Source organism: Protopterus annectens, chromosome 11.part0 (assembly GCF_019279795.1).
Source record: "Protopterus annectens isolate FY-2018-M chromosome 11.part0, PAN1.0, whole genome shotgun sequence".
Classification (NCBI taxonomy): domain Eukaryota; kingdom Metazoa; phylum Chordata; order Ceratodontiformes; family Protopteridae; genus Protopterus; species Protopterus annectens.
In genome coordinates, this window is record NC_056745.1 from 240,040,303 (window position 1) to 240,052,718 (window position 12,416).

The following is a 12,416-nucleotide window of genomic DNA, read 5'->3' on the forward strand; positions in this document are numbered from 1 at the left end:
ACAGCAAACCCATATCCTAGTACCATTTTTACATGCATGAAGATATTTACAAAATATGTGCATATATTTTGCAGAATGAAAGGAAGGAGCTAGTGGCAGCCACACAGGGAAATGTATGGAGAAGAGGTTAACAGTGGTGGGCAGCAGAGTTTGATTGTGGGACGAGTTCTATGTATAAAACATCTGTGCCATACATCATATGGGGCCAGACAGCAACATCAACCTGTACAGAGATGTACCAATACTGGTACAGTGGTCACAAATGAAGGGGCAGACCTTCAGCAAGAGCTAGTATGATATACAGTGAGAGCATCCAAAGGTATCCATGGGTACAGGTGGAACCTGCTACACAAACTGAAGTTATGCAGATGTGTTTGCAGTGGGAGGAAAAGTTACTCAAACACATATGCTTCGGGTGGTCTGGGAGGAAAGACAAGGAAAAGAATTGGAGGGGAGAACCAACCCTTTACTGTATCACAAGGTATAATGTCAAAGGGCAATGGAGAAGGTCAAAGGGAAATAGAGGTGCAGGGTATGAAAAATACATTCCAGAAATTATGAAACCATCCTTTGACTGTACAGGTCACAGATAATCTAAATCACGATGGTTGCCTGCATTCCAACCAGCACTACAGAAAAGAGTTGAGATTGGTAGAAAGCAAGCAATAGATGATGGAGAACTTAAGGGCTGTGGTACAAGGAGAGACTGGGACAGACAACTGGGTATACCTATGCCACAAGACATGAAGAAAGGGATATGTAATTAGGGCACACCACACACTCAGGGAAACAAATAGGAAGGTTTGGGCGGTATAACAGTGGCGAGTGGGAAAGTAAGAGTTTTAAGACAGAATAAAGGAAGTATTATTTCACAGAAAAAAAAAAAGAAGTAGTAGGGCCCCATGAATCTTACCCAGGGCCACAGGTCCAGTGCAAGAAAGTCAGTCAACACATGAGGAATAACCATGAATTAAGCAGCTGAAACATTTGAGCCAGAGACAGAAACACACACCTCAGCAACATTCTACATGTCGTAATAGCTGATGCTGTGTGCACTCCAGTGATATTTTACAAGTTTCTACGACTGACGCCTTTATCCAGAAAGAGGCAATTTATAACTTATGCAGAAATACTGGGAACTGTACAAAAGTGCAGAAACATCCCCAGGGAGTTCGGTGCTGGCATCCTTTTATAGAATTAAATTTTAAGAGGTGCAGTGTGTCTGTGCACACGCACACATGCATGCACACACACCTTCATCTCCCTCTAAGAAATGGAGGATATTACTAGATCTACGTCTACTGCACAGTAAGGAACCTGGTGCAGCAGAACGTTCCAACAGAAAGACTGTGTCGCTCTGAATTCAAGCATTGCACTGAAATCTGACCAGATGTTTTCTTCTTCATTTATGAACTGTGGGAAATATGACAATATTTGCTAACAGGTGTACCATGCTGATGTGTTGCCATAGGATCCCACCCAAGAGATAGAAAAAAAACTCTAGTGATAACCTCATTGGCTACCACTTTCATATCTCAGATTATTTAACTGTTGATAGTTTAATTGAAACCTAATGACAAATAAACCTGCCTAGCAAATTCAGTTTTCTAGTATTAATCAAACAAGCTTCTAGACCAAGTTTTCATTCCTTTTTTCCTTAACTACATGACGAGTGCAGAAATCACCCCACACACCCAAAAGAATTATTATACAGTGGATATATATATATATAAACAAAAGTGTACACAGCTCTGTTAAAATGCCAGATTTTTGTGAAATAAAAAAGGAGACCACAATAAATCATTTCAAAATGTTTCCCATCTTTAATGTGACCTATAACCTGTACAATTCAATTGAAAAACAAATCTGTTAGGGGAAAAAAAATAAAAAACAATAAGTGTGCACACCCTTAAACTAATACTTCGTTGAAGCACCTTTTGATTTAATTACAGTATTCAGTCTTCTTGGGTAGGAGCCAATAAGCATGGCACATCTTGACTCAGCAATATTTGCCCACTCTTCCTTGCAAAAGCACTCCAAAGCTCTCAGACTGCAAGGGCATCTCTTGGGCACAGCCCTCTTCAGATCACCCCACAAATTTTCTACTGGATTTAGGTCTGCACTGTGCCTGGACCATTCCAAAACTTGGTGAAGCCATTCTTTTGTTGATCTGGATATATGCTTTGTGTCATTGTCGTGTTGAAAAGTGAAATTCCTCTTCAGCTTCAACTTTCTAGGAGATGCCTGAAGGTTTTGGGCCAAAAGTGACTGGTATTTGGAACTGTTCATAATTCCCTCCACCTGGACTAAAGCCCCAGTTCCATCTGAAGAAAAGCAACCCCAAAGCATGAAACTGCCACCACCATGCTTCACCATGGGGGTGGTGCTCTTTTGGTGATGCAAAGTGTTTTTGCACTAAACGTACCTTTTGGAATTGTGGACAAAAAAGTTAAACCCTGATCTCCGACCATAACACATTTTCCCACATGGTTTTGGGAGATAATTTATTGTTTTGCAAATTTTAGCCGGGCCTGGATGTTTTTCTGTGTAAGAAAAGGCTTCCATCTTGCAACCCTACCCCATAGTCCAGACATATGGCGAATACAGGAAAAGTACAGTTTTGTACCTACCATAAATGTAGATGTTCGAAGATCCACATTGCTGCAGTCCTTACACTTGGGTAGTCCGGTGTCCTCAGTCGGCCCAAATATCAAAGTATAAGGCTGACGTCGGTCAAGGCGCATTAGACTGACATCAGGACGTCAGGGTACAAATGCGCATGACCGACGTCATATCCTCAGTCTTTTCTTGCCCCAGATGTCAGAAGACCCCAAAAAGAAAGGTCAAAACCAAAAGACAGCAACCAACCAATCCACCACCCTAGCACTAATAATATGTACAATATATACAATAAACACAAAATTTACAACCCAACCCACACAACCGCCTCTAACTACAGAGGGGAAGGAGGGAGGGTAAATTGGACTGCAGTAATGTGGATCTTCGAACATCTACATTTATGGTAGGTACAAAACTGTACTATGTTCTTCATCTCACATTGCTGCAGTCCTTACACTTGGGTAGAATCCCAAAGCAGAGGTAAGGGAGGATGGCAAAACTATAAAGCAGCAGGAGCTGCCAAAATGCCCTGTAAAATAGCAGTGGCAAAACCAGCCCTAGATTTAGAGTAAAGTGGAAGGTGATAATGCTTAGAGAAAGTATGCACTGAACTCCAAGTAGCTGCCTCCAAAATATCTTTAGTTGCCACCCCTTAAAAAGCTGTCAAGTGGCAGTAGCCCTAGTGGAATGAGGCCTAATCCCAGCTGGAATTTCCTTACCATGATGGGAATAACAGAAAGCAATGCAAAACCCAATCCACTTAGAAATAGTTTGTTTTGACACAGGCTTGCCCTGAGAACTCAAAGCAAAAGAAACAAATAACTGCTGAGACTGCCTGAACCCTTTAGTTCTGCTCAAATAATATCGCAACTGCCTGTGTACATCTAAAGTGTGCAAAATCTTTTCCCCTTTATTTTGGGGATTTGCATAAAAAGTAGGCAAATGAATAGTTTGGTTTAAAGCCACACTAGAAACCACTTTAGGCATAAAGGAAGGATTAGTACGCAAAGATACCCTATCCTTATGGAAAATTAAGAAAGGCTCAACTGCCATAAGGGCCTGTAATTCAGAAACCCTTCTTGCAGAGGTAATGGCCAACAAAAAAGCAGTCTTCCATGATAAATATTTCAACTCGGCAGTAGCTGCAGGCTCAAAAGGTTGTAGAGTGAGTTTCTCCAACACAAAATTGAGATCCCAAGCAGGAGTAGGAGCTCTACGTGGGGGTCTTATATTCTTTGCCCTCTAAGAAATTGCTTGAACAAAGGATGAGAAAACAATGGTGGGTCACAGTCATAGTGAGCAGAAATTGCTGCAGCATGAACCTTAATACAAGAGAAGGACAAACCTTTGTCCAGTAACTCAGTAAGATATTGAAGAGCCACACTTAAATTAGGCTCAGAAACATCAAATTCCTTTGCTGCACTCCAAAATAAAAATCTCTTCCATTTATCTGCGTACACTTTCCTTGTACTAGGCCTTCTGGCTTCCAAAATAACATTCAAAACTCGCTGTGGAAGGTGAGACCCTCCAGGGTTCAAAACAGAATATGCCAGGCTGTTAGGTGAAGAGAGTGAAGTTTGATATTGAGTAAATGACTGTTCTCCTGAGACAGCAGGTGTGGAATCGAAGGCAAAGGCCATGGAGGCTCCCGTACCAGACTTCTCCGTAAAGGGTACCAGTGCTGTCGAGGCCAATCTGGAGCTATTAAAATCATCCTTGGCTTGTCCTGTCTGACCTTTAGGAGTACCTTTGGGAGGAGAGGCAGAGGAGGAAAGGCATACACATGAAGATTGCTCCAATTGAAAGAAAGAGCATCCACTTTCCAGGCTGTGGGATGAAACCTTTTTGTGCAAAACTTTGGCAGCTGGTAGTTTAGTGGAGAAGCGAACAGATCTATGTCTGGAGTTCCCCATGACACTGTCAATTTCTGAAATACATGAGGATCCAATTTCCACTCGTGGGGATCCATGATTCGTCTGCTCAATACATCTGCTAAGGAGTTCTGTGCTCCCGGCAGAAACCTTGCCTGAAGATTTAGCTGTAAACTGAGAGCAGTCTCCCACAAAATCATTGCTTGCCTGCATAGAGGATAAGAATGTGTTCCCCCTTGCTTGTTGATGTACCACATGACAGTTGTGTTGTCTGTTAGAATCAACACCTGCCCTGGAAGAAGTAAATCCTTGAAAGCTATCAATGCAAATTGGACTGCCAACATCTCCTTCAGGTTGATATGTAGATGTTGTAGTCTGGCAGGCCACGTGTCTTGTATCCACTTTCCATTTAGATGAGCTCCCCAAGCTTTGTCTGAGGCATCTGTCGTTAGAATCTGACTCGCCTCTGGCCGGGTCACAGAGAGTCCCTTGTTTAGGTGACATTCCTGAGCCCACCACAAAAATTCCTTTTGAATGCAAGGTATTATCTGAATGACAGTGTCCAAATCCTGGCAGTGCTGTGTCCATACATTTTTGAGATACCATTGTAACTTCCTCATATGCAGTTTGGCATTGGGAAGCACCAGAATACAAGATGCCATGAACCCCAAGGCTTGAAGGACTGTCCTTGCAGTCAGCCTGGACTGATGAGACAATTGATGGAAGTAAAGTGAAAGATTCTTTTGTTTGTCCGGGGTCAAAAAGGCCATCTGGGATGCTGTATTCAGTCTTACACCCAGAAAGCACATGTCCTGAGAGGGTACTAGACTGGACTTCGTTCACAGAATACCGCAGGCATCTTAGCACTGCTATCACATATTGCAAATGATGAAGAAGTTCGTCCCTTTCTTGAGCCAGAATCAGGCAATCGTCCAAATAAGGATAAATCTGTATTCCTTTTAGCCTGAAGAAAGCTATCACTGGAGCCAGAACTTTCGTGAACACTCTGGGCGCAGTAGATAAGCCAAAGGGCAATGCAGAGAACTGATAATGAGAAGTCCCAGCCCGAAAACGCAGATACTTCCTGCAACTTAGTCTGATAGGAACATGAAGGTAAGCCTCCTTGAGGTCCAGAGTTACCATCCAGTGATCTTTGCCCAGCAGAGGTAAAAGCTGTTGTAACGCCAACATTTTGAACTTGGGAATGTCCAGATAAGTGTTGAGGATAGATAAATCCAAAATTGGTCTCCACGTGTTCCCCTTCTTTGGTACTAGGAACAGGCGAGAATAAAATCCTAGGCCCACTTCTGGCAGAGGGACCGGCTGTATGGCCCCTATTTGAAGTAGCAGAGAAATTTGTTTGTGAGCCTCTATTCTTTGTTGAGGAGGAACGTCTGGCATGCCTTTGAAAGGAGGCAAGGTATGGAAATAAAACTTGTAACCTTGGTGTATGATATCCAATACCCATCTGTCTTGGGTAATTAAACTCCAATTTTCCTTGAAAAGTGCCAACCTTCCTCCCAAAGGAGCTGCCAGACGAGAAGGCTCTGGCAGCTGAAAAGGTAGGTCATTGGGCCTGTTTACGAAAGGACTGACCCCTGCCCTCACCTGAAGACTGTGCAGGTGAACTCCCTGTTCTAGGCCTGAAAGTGCCCTGAGCTCTGCCCCTACCACATCTAGATCTACCCCTAGACTGGGAATCATAAGAAGGATACGTCCACCCCTTGGTAGGCCAATTCCTACTAAACTTCGGAGGCTGAACCTGCAAAAAATCTTTAACAGTCTGCATAGACTTAGCCTTGTCTTCCATTTTCTTTAAGACTGCCTCCACAGGTGAACCAAACAACACATCAGACTGTAAAGGAGCATCTAAAATCCTTGTCTTAACATGGTCAGATAAATTCTGATCCCTCAGCCAGGCGTGCCTGCGAAGAACTGACCCTGTAGCAGCCACCCTAGACGAGGCCTGTACAGCATCAAAACCACATTGCAAAGAATGCTTACCCACCTGTTCAGAAACATGTACCAAATCCTGTAATTCCTTACACGCAATACCTTCTGCCAGAGCATCTACCTTAGACTTCAATTGAGAAAGTAGATAGTTTTGGTATTTCAACATGTGGAACTGGCAATTCAAAGCTCTCATAGCCAAGGTGGAAGAAGTATAGACTTTCTTTCCCCATCTATCCAAAGCCCTGGCCTCTTTATCTGGAGGAACCGGATTTTTTACAACAGAAGCCTTGACACCCTTAGGCCCTTGACTAACAGTTTCTGGGTCCGCCCTAGGACTCTTAAAAAGATATTTATGAGCTTCAGGCACCCTGTAATACCTGTCCGGTTTAACAGGAGCAGGAGGCAAAGAATCTGGATTAAGAGAAGCCTCTGCAAACACATCTTCCACAACATCCAGAACAGGAGGTATAGCCAAAGGCCTATGCTGGGGTAAAAACAAAAATTCCCTAAGCCTTTTCCTGGAATCAGAGAAGTCCTGACCTTCCCACTTAAAATGTTCCCTCATGGAATGAAGAGTCTCTGAAAAAGAAAAATCCTCTGGAGGAGAAGCGGAGGGAGTAGAATCATCCACATCAGAATCAGAATAAGGAGAATACTCCTGCAAGTCTTCAGCCGAAGACTCTGAAACATCTGAAGCCTGCTCAAAACTCCCCAACTCTGGTTCCACCCTAGGCCTCTTATCAGGAGGGGGCAAAGAACCTCTAATTAAAGTAATTAAATCTTCTGCCTTTTTAAGCATGTGCTTCTTGGGCACAGATCCTGAAGAACTAGGAGTGACACCAACAGTAGCTAAACCTGGCCTGCCTCTGGGAGAAGCCTTGGAAACAGAAGGAGAGGGCCTAACCACCCTAGGAAGGGAGGGGAGTACAGTAACCTGAGAAGCCCCTTCAGCCTGACCTGCCTCCTGAGAGGCCACATCCTGCAACAACAAAGTCTCCCCCTGGGACTCCAGAGAAACCTCCGGTGGAACCCCCGGTTCCACCGACACCTCCAAAGAACCGGCGTCCGGTACGGACGACTCTTCTTGCCTGGGCTTAGCTGCTTTGTCTTTGCGCTTCTTCAAAGAAGCGGGCTTCGAGCATCCGACGGCATATTATAATTGCACCGCTCAAGACTAACCTGGCACAATCTAACCTTCGCTAATAGTGCGCTTATTGAACCTAGCACAAAAGCGACACCCAACAACGCCGTGCTCAGGCCCCAAACAAGGAATACATAAAGTATGATAATCTCTATGCGTATCTGTTTCCCACAAGAAATACAGTTATTCACTTTTTCTGACATCCGTAAACCACTGAGGCAAGAAAAACTAAAATATTCCCCAACGGGTACTTAGCCAACTTTGACTCGGTCTGAAACTCGAATTCAAAATTTCAGAACGAACGGCACTTGCAACGCTGCTTCTGCATCGGACCATGCGGCAAAAAAGACTGAGGATATGACGTCGGTCATGCGCATTTGTACCCTGATGTCCTGATGTCAGTCTAATGCGCCTTGACCGACGTCAGCCTTATACTTTGATATTCGGGCCGACCGAGGACAGCGGACTACCCAAGTGTAAGGACTGCAGCAATGTGAGATGAAGAACATCTTGTTGTCACATGTAGTACACAACCAGTACTTGCCAGAAATACCTGCAGCTCCTTCAGTGTTTCTGTAGGTCTCGTGGCAGCCTCCCTGACCAGTTTTCATCTTGCCTTTTCATCAATTTTGGAGGGACCTCCAGTTCTTTGCAACCTCACTGTTGTACCATATTTTCTCCACTTTCGGACGATTGTCTTCATTGTGTTCCATGGTACATCCAATGCTGTGGAAATATTTTTGTACCCTTCTCCCGACTGATACCATTCAACAATGAGATCCCCTTCATGCTTTGCAAGCTCTCTGTGAACCATGGCTTTTGCTGTAGCAGGCAACTGAGTAAATATAAGGAAAATCCTACTAGGACAACTGAACTTTATTTGGGGTTAAAAAAAAAAAAAAGAGTATTGGTTCAGGTTTATAGGTCACATTAAAGGTGGGAATAGTTTTGAAATGATTTACTGTAGTCTCATTTTTTTATATCACAAAAACCTGACATTTTAACAGGGGTGTGTAGACTTTTTTTTTTTTTTATATCCACTGTGTATAGATATAATTGTTATGTAAAGTAATTAGCATAGCTCTCAACCTTCCATGTCCAAAATGAGGAACACTAGCCCTCATAATGTGGAACAAATGGGCAAAATGTGGAACACATACTAATGGCTTACTAACAACTTCAACTAGGAAGGTCATAGGATGGTTAAAATATGCTGGTTTTACTTATAAAGGAGATATTTTAATGAATTAATAGGATTCATTTCTATTTACAATGGATTTCACTTAAACAAATTCCTAACACTGAATGTGTGACAGAGTCTTTCAATGTGGAACTTTGAGGAACATGAACTTTTTAAGACCCCAAATGAGATACGTTCCTCATAATGAGGTACACTTGAGAGGTATGGCAATTAGTAAAAAGTGTAGGCCCAGCAAAATTTCTCCATCAGGATCCTCTGACTTCCCACTCAGCTGCTCCTGCAGCCAGCTGATGTGGAAGACCTCCACCTACTATCCCCCAGATGTAACCAGAATCTGCTAACAGAAGAAGGAAGGATGCAAGGTGTGCATAAAATTACCCGTGGAATATAGAAGGGGGAATATGGGCAGGACCCATCCAGATACAAGTGTCATCTTACAGCTGCAGCATTAAGGAGCATCTCTCATACAACACATTCTCAGTTAGAGCATCTTCTGTGGGTCGACATGCGTGAATGGGCATTCCTTCGCTGAAGGCTGTGCGTTAGGCCCGGCAAGCCAGCACATAAAAATCTACTGCCAATTATTAGCGGACCGGACTTCCGCTGTGGCGACCCCTAACCGGGAAAAGCCAAAAGATAGTTTTAGTACATCAGCAGCAGGACTCCTCAGCTTAGGCCAGAGTCTCTAGTAGTGATGTCAGCAAACAGTCTGGGTAGCTTTTCAAGAAACACACCAACACTTCTCAGAATAGCTTTACAGAAGGATGCCCTAGATGCTTTGTCTGCTGGATGCTTTTCAAGAAACACACCAACACTACTCAGAATAGCTTTACAGAAGGATGCCCTAGATGCTTTGTCTGCTGGGTAAAAGTATGCTAGATGGACAAAACTGTTCCTTCCCATACCTCAACCACAGAACATTCTTAAAGAAACCTGTAGAGGTGGTCACTGTCCTGGTAGAATGAGCCTTTGCGGCCATCTAAAGGGGTTGTTTGGTCTCTAAGAACAAAAGGATATTCAATTAGACAAACACTTGAAGAGGTAATGTATGCAAACCTTTAAGTCCTCTTCCCTCCTTAACAAGAGGGACAAAGTGAACAACTGGTGTTTGGTCTTCTCAGAGGGCAGTTCTGTTTGGTGCAGAAAAGCTGCTAATGCACATGGTGTAACACCCCCCCCCAAAAAAAAAAGCCACATCCTAAAGAGGTTTTCATGCTGAATATTACAATTTTAAAATAAAATATCCCAGCCTTGCTCTCTCTAAACTTTAGCCCTACAATTTCTACAACCATGCGGACATGTCTAGGATTTTCATTACATCAGAAATGACAGATAAACAAGCATAAGTTAATTTTTGACAGTATGACTGTGAGCATATTTAAGAACATTAACTGAAATGACATTTCAGCCTCATGGCAGGTAAATCAATGTGAATCCCATATTTTCACAAGATATAAAGACTGCTGCCCTGTAAAATGGCATTGAAGTAGAAGTGGAATATAGCTCAACACATTACATTTGCTGCAGTTATGATTTGTATTGGAAACTGGCATAATTTATGCAGGACAGATAGCCTCTGCTCATTTTGAAACCTTGCAAACTCATCTTTGATACTGTACACCAAACTAATGAAATGTCTTTTGCAGTTTCAAGACAGATACCAAAATACTTTTCTTAACTGGGGAAAATGGAATTACTATTTAAGTGCGACCTATGAATGAGAAGGTTTACTCAGGAAGCGAGTGAAGGGCATAAACATATAAACTGAAGGGTACAGGAGAGTTCACCTCTCCTGCAAGAGAGAGAACAGATATGTACAATAAGAGCTACATAATGTAATTTATTTTAAACAGAAGTACACTGTACAAAGTAAAGGTGGGCAAGCCCTGGATTTTTGAAGAAGAGCTCAGCCAGGGGACAGCCAAGGGTCTGGCCTGACTCTCAGAACTTACTAAGTGCCAAGCCAGATCAGACAATCACAGCAGTAGCTAGCTTAAAAATGACACCTGGAAGTCCATAGGAGATAGCCCGTTACAGCCAAACGTATACCAGCATTGGCAGCATTCACTCGAATGAATGCCGGCAGTACCTTCATTACACTTCCACTGCTTGCACCTGACTACCTCCTTGCCCAAGTGCAGGTCTGGCAGCAATGAAAAAATATCATAAGCTGAAATGCAAGTACACCAGTCTGCATGCAGTAAAAGAATACGTCTTGGCTAGGGGAAAAATGTTTCCCTCTTTTGGTCCAACAATTTGTTGCACAGTACTTTCACCGCTGCAAGAAACAGTCAAATAGCCCCAAGGTGAAGATTAGTTACACTGGTTAAATGGAAGAACAGCACCTTGTGAAATGCCATATTTTAGTTCCCTATAGGCAGCCCACAGTTATAATGCAAAACATTATTCTTCATAACTAATTTTGTTCTAGATGCACACTGTCCCAGTGGACTGTCCCCCTTCTGAAAAGGTACACCACCTTTCACTGTGAAGTTGCTACAAAACATAATAATGGCAAAATTTTGCTTTCTGATAGATGCTGCCCCTCCAATAAACCATAGCAATCATAACAGCTTTTTCCCAAGTATTGTATGGCTGAAAAATGATAGCCCCTCTGTACACTAGATTTCTTGCTGAGAAAAGAATTTAAAATACAAAAAAATATAGATTTCTTGCTGAGAAAAGAATTAAAAATACAAAAAAAAATAAAAGTAATATTTTGATATTTCAGCTTGTGGTTGGTTAACACACACTACCCCCAATAAGTTGGAACATTTTTTTTTTAAACACCACTAAATTATAGTAAATTCAACATGTTGCTATTGAGCACATAAACTTACCCTAAGCATACACTAAACACCTCAGAGAATCACTGCATTGAGTTAAAATCAGGGACAATTGACAGACTGGGGCATACCTCAGTAAAAACAAAGAAACTGAGAAGAATTCTGCACATCGGTACAGTTTGCGACAAACTCCTGATCTCTTCCGCTCATGGAAACAGGCTCCTCTTCCTCCATAAAAGCAAGCAAGCTCTGTAGAGTAAAGGAAATAATGAAACCCCCATCCTAAAAGCTGCAAACCTTTTTATAAAAGCAAACAATCACACAACTACAATGTCTACCAATAGTATTCCCCCATGCAAAATGTTTAAATCCTCTTGCTTTTCAGAACTGTGGCACCATCCTTTCGGGAATTCCAGTCAACCATAATGCTTACATATGCAGACCAGACTTAACAGAAAACATACTCAGCTCGTCTCAATCAGTAGTAAGCAGTTACTCACGATAAAACACAAAATTGTGGCTCAGCTCAGTCTCTGCTACAATTTACTGGATCACAAGTCTGAGACAGACGTACTCAGGTTCGAGCAGACTCGGGCTTGCCCACCTCTGTTACAAAGTATATCTCATTCAATATCTTCTTCTAACAATCATGGTTTCAATTGTTTTTTTTTGTTTTTTTCTACTGAGCTTATGCAGTTTTTGGATACTTTCAGTACCCCACCATCACCACCACTTCTGACATCCAGCATTAAGAACAACTAAATGAAATACATTTAAAATTCTTGACAGCAGATGGAGTGAGAATGAAGGACATGTTCATAGGCAAGTACTAGGCTAGCCACCCT

At 42.5% G+C, this 12,416-nt stretch overlaps 1 long non-coding RNA gene across 1 annotated transcript in view; it reads right to left on the reverse strand.

Moving 5' to 3' along the window:
* The window catches only part of LOC122815296, a 520,377-nt gene that overhangs the window by 469,358 nt on the left and 38,603 nt on the right, over positions 1-12,416 (reverse strand). The gene's annotated exons all lie outside the window — the stretch shown is intronic.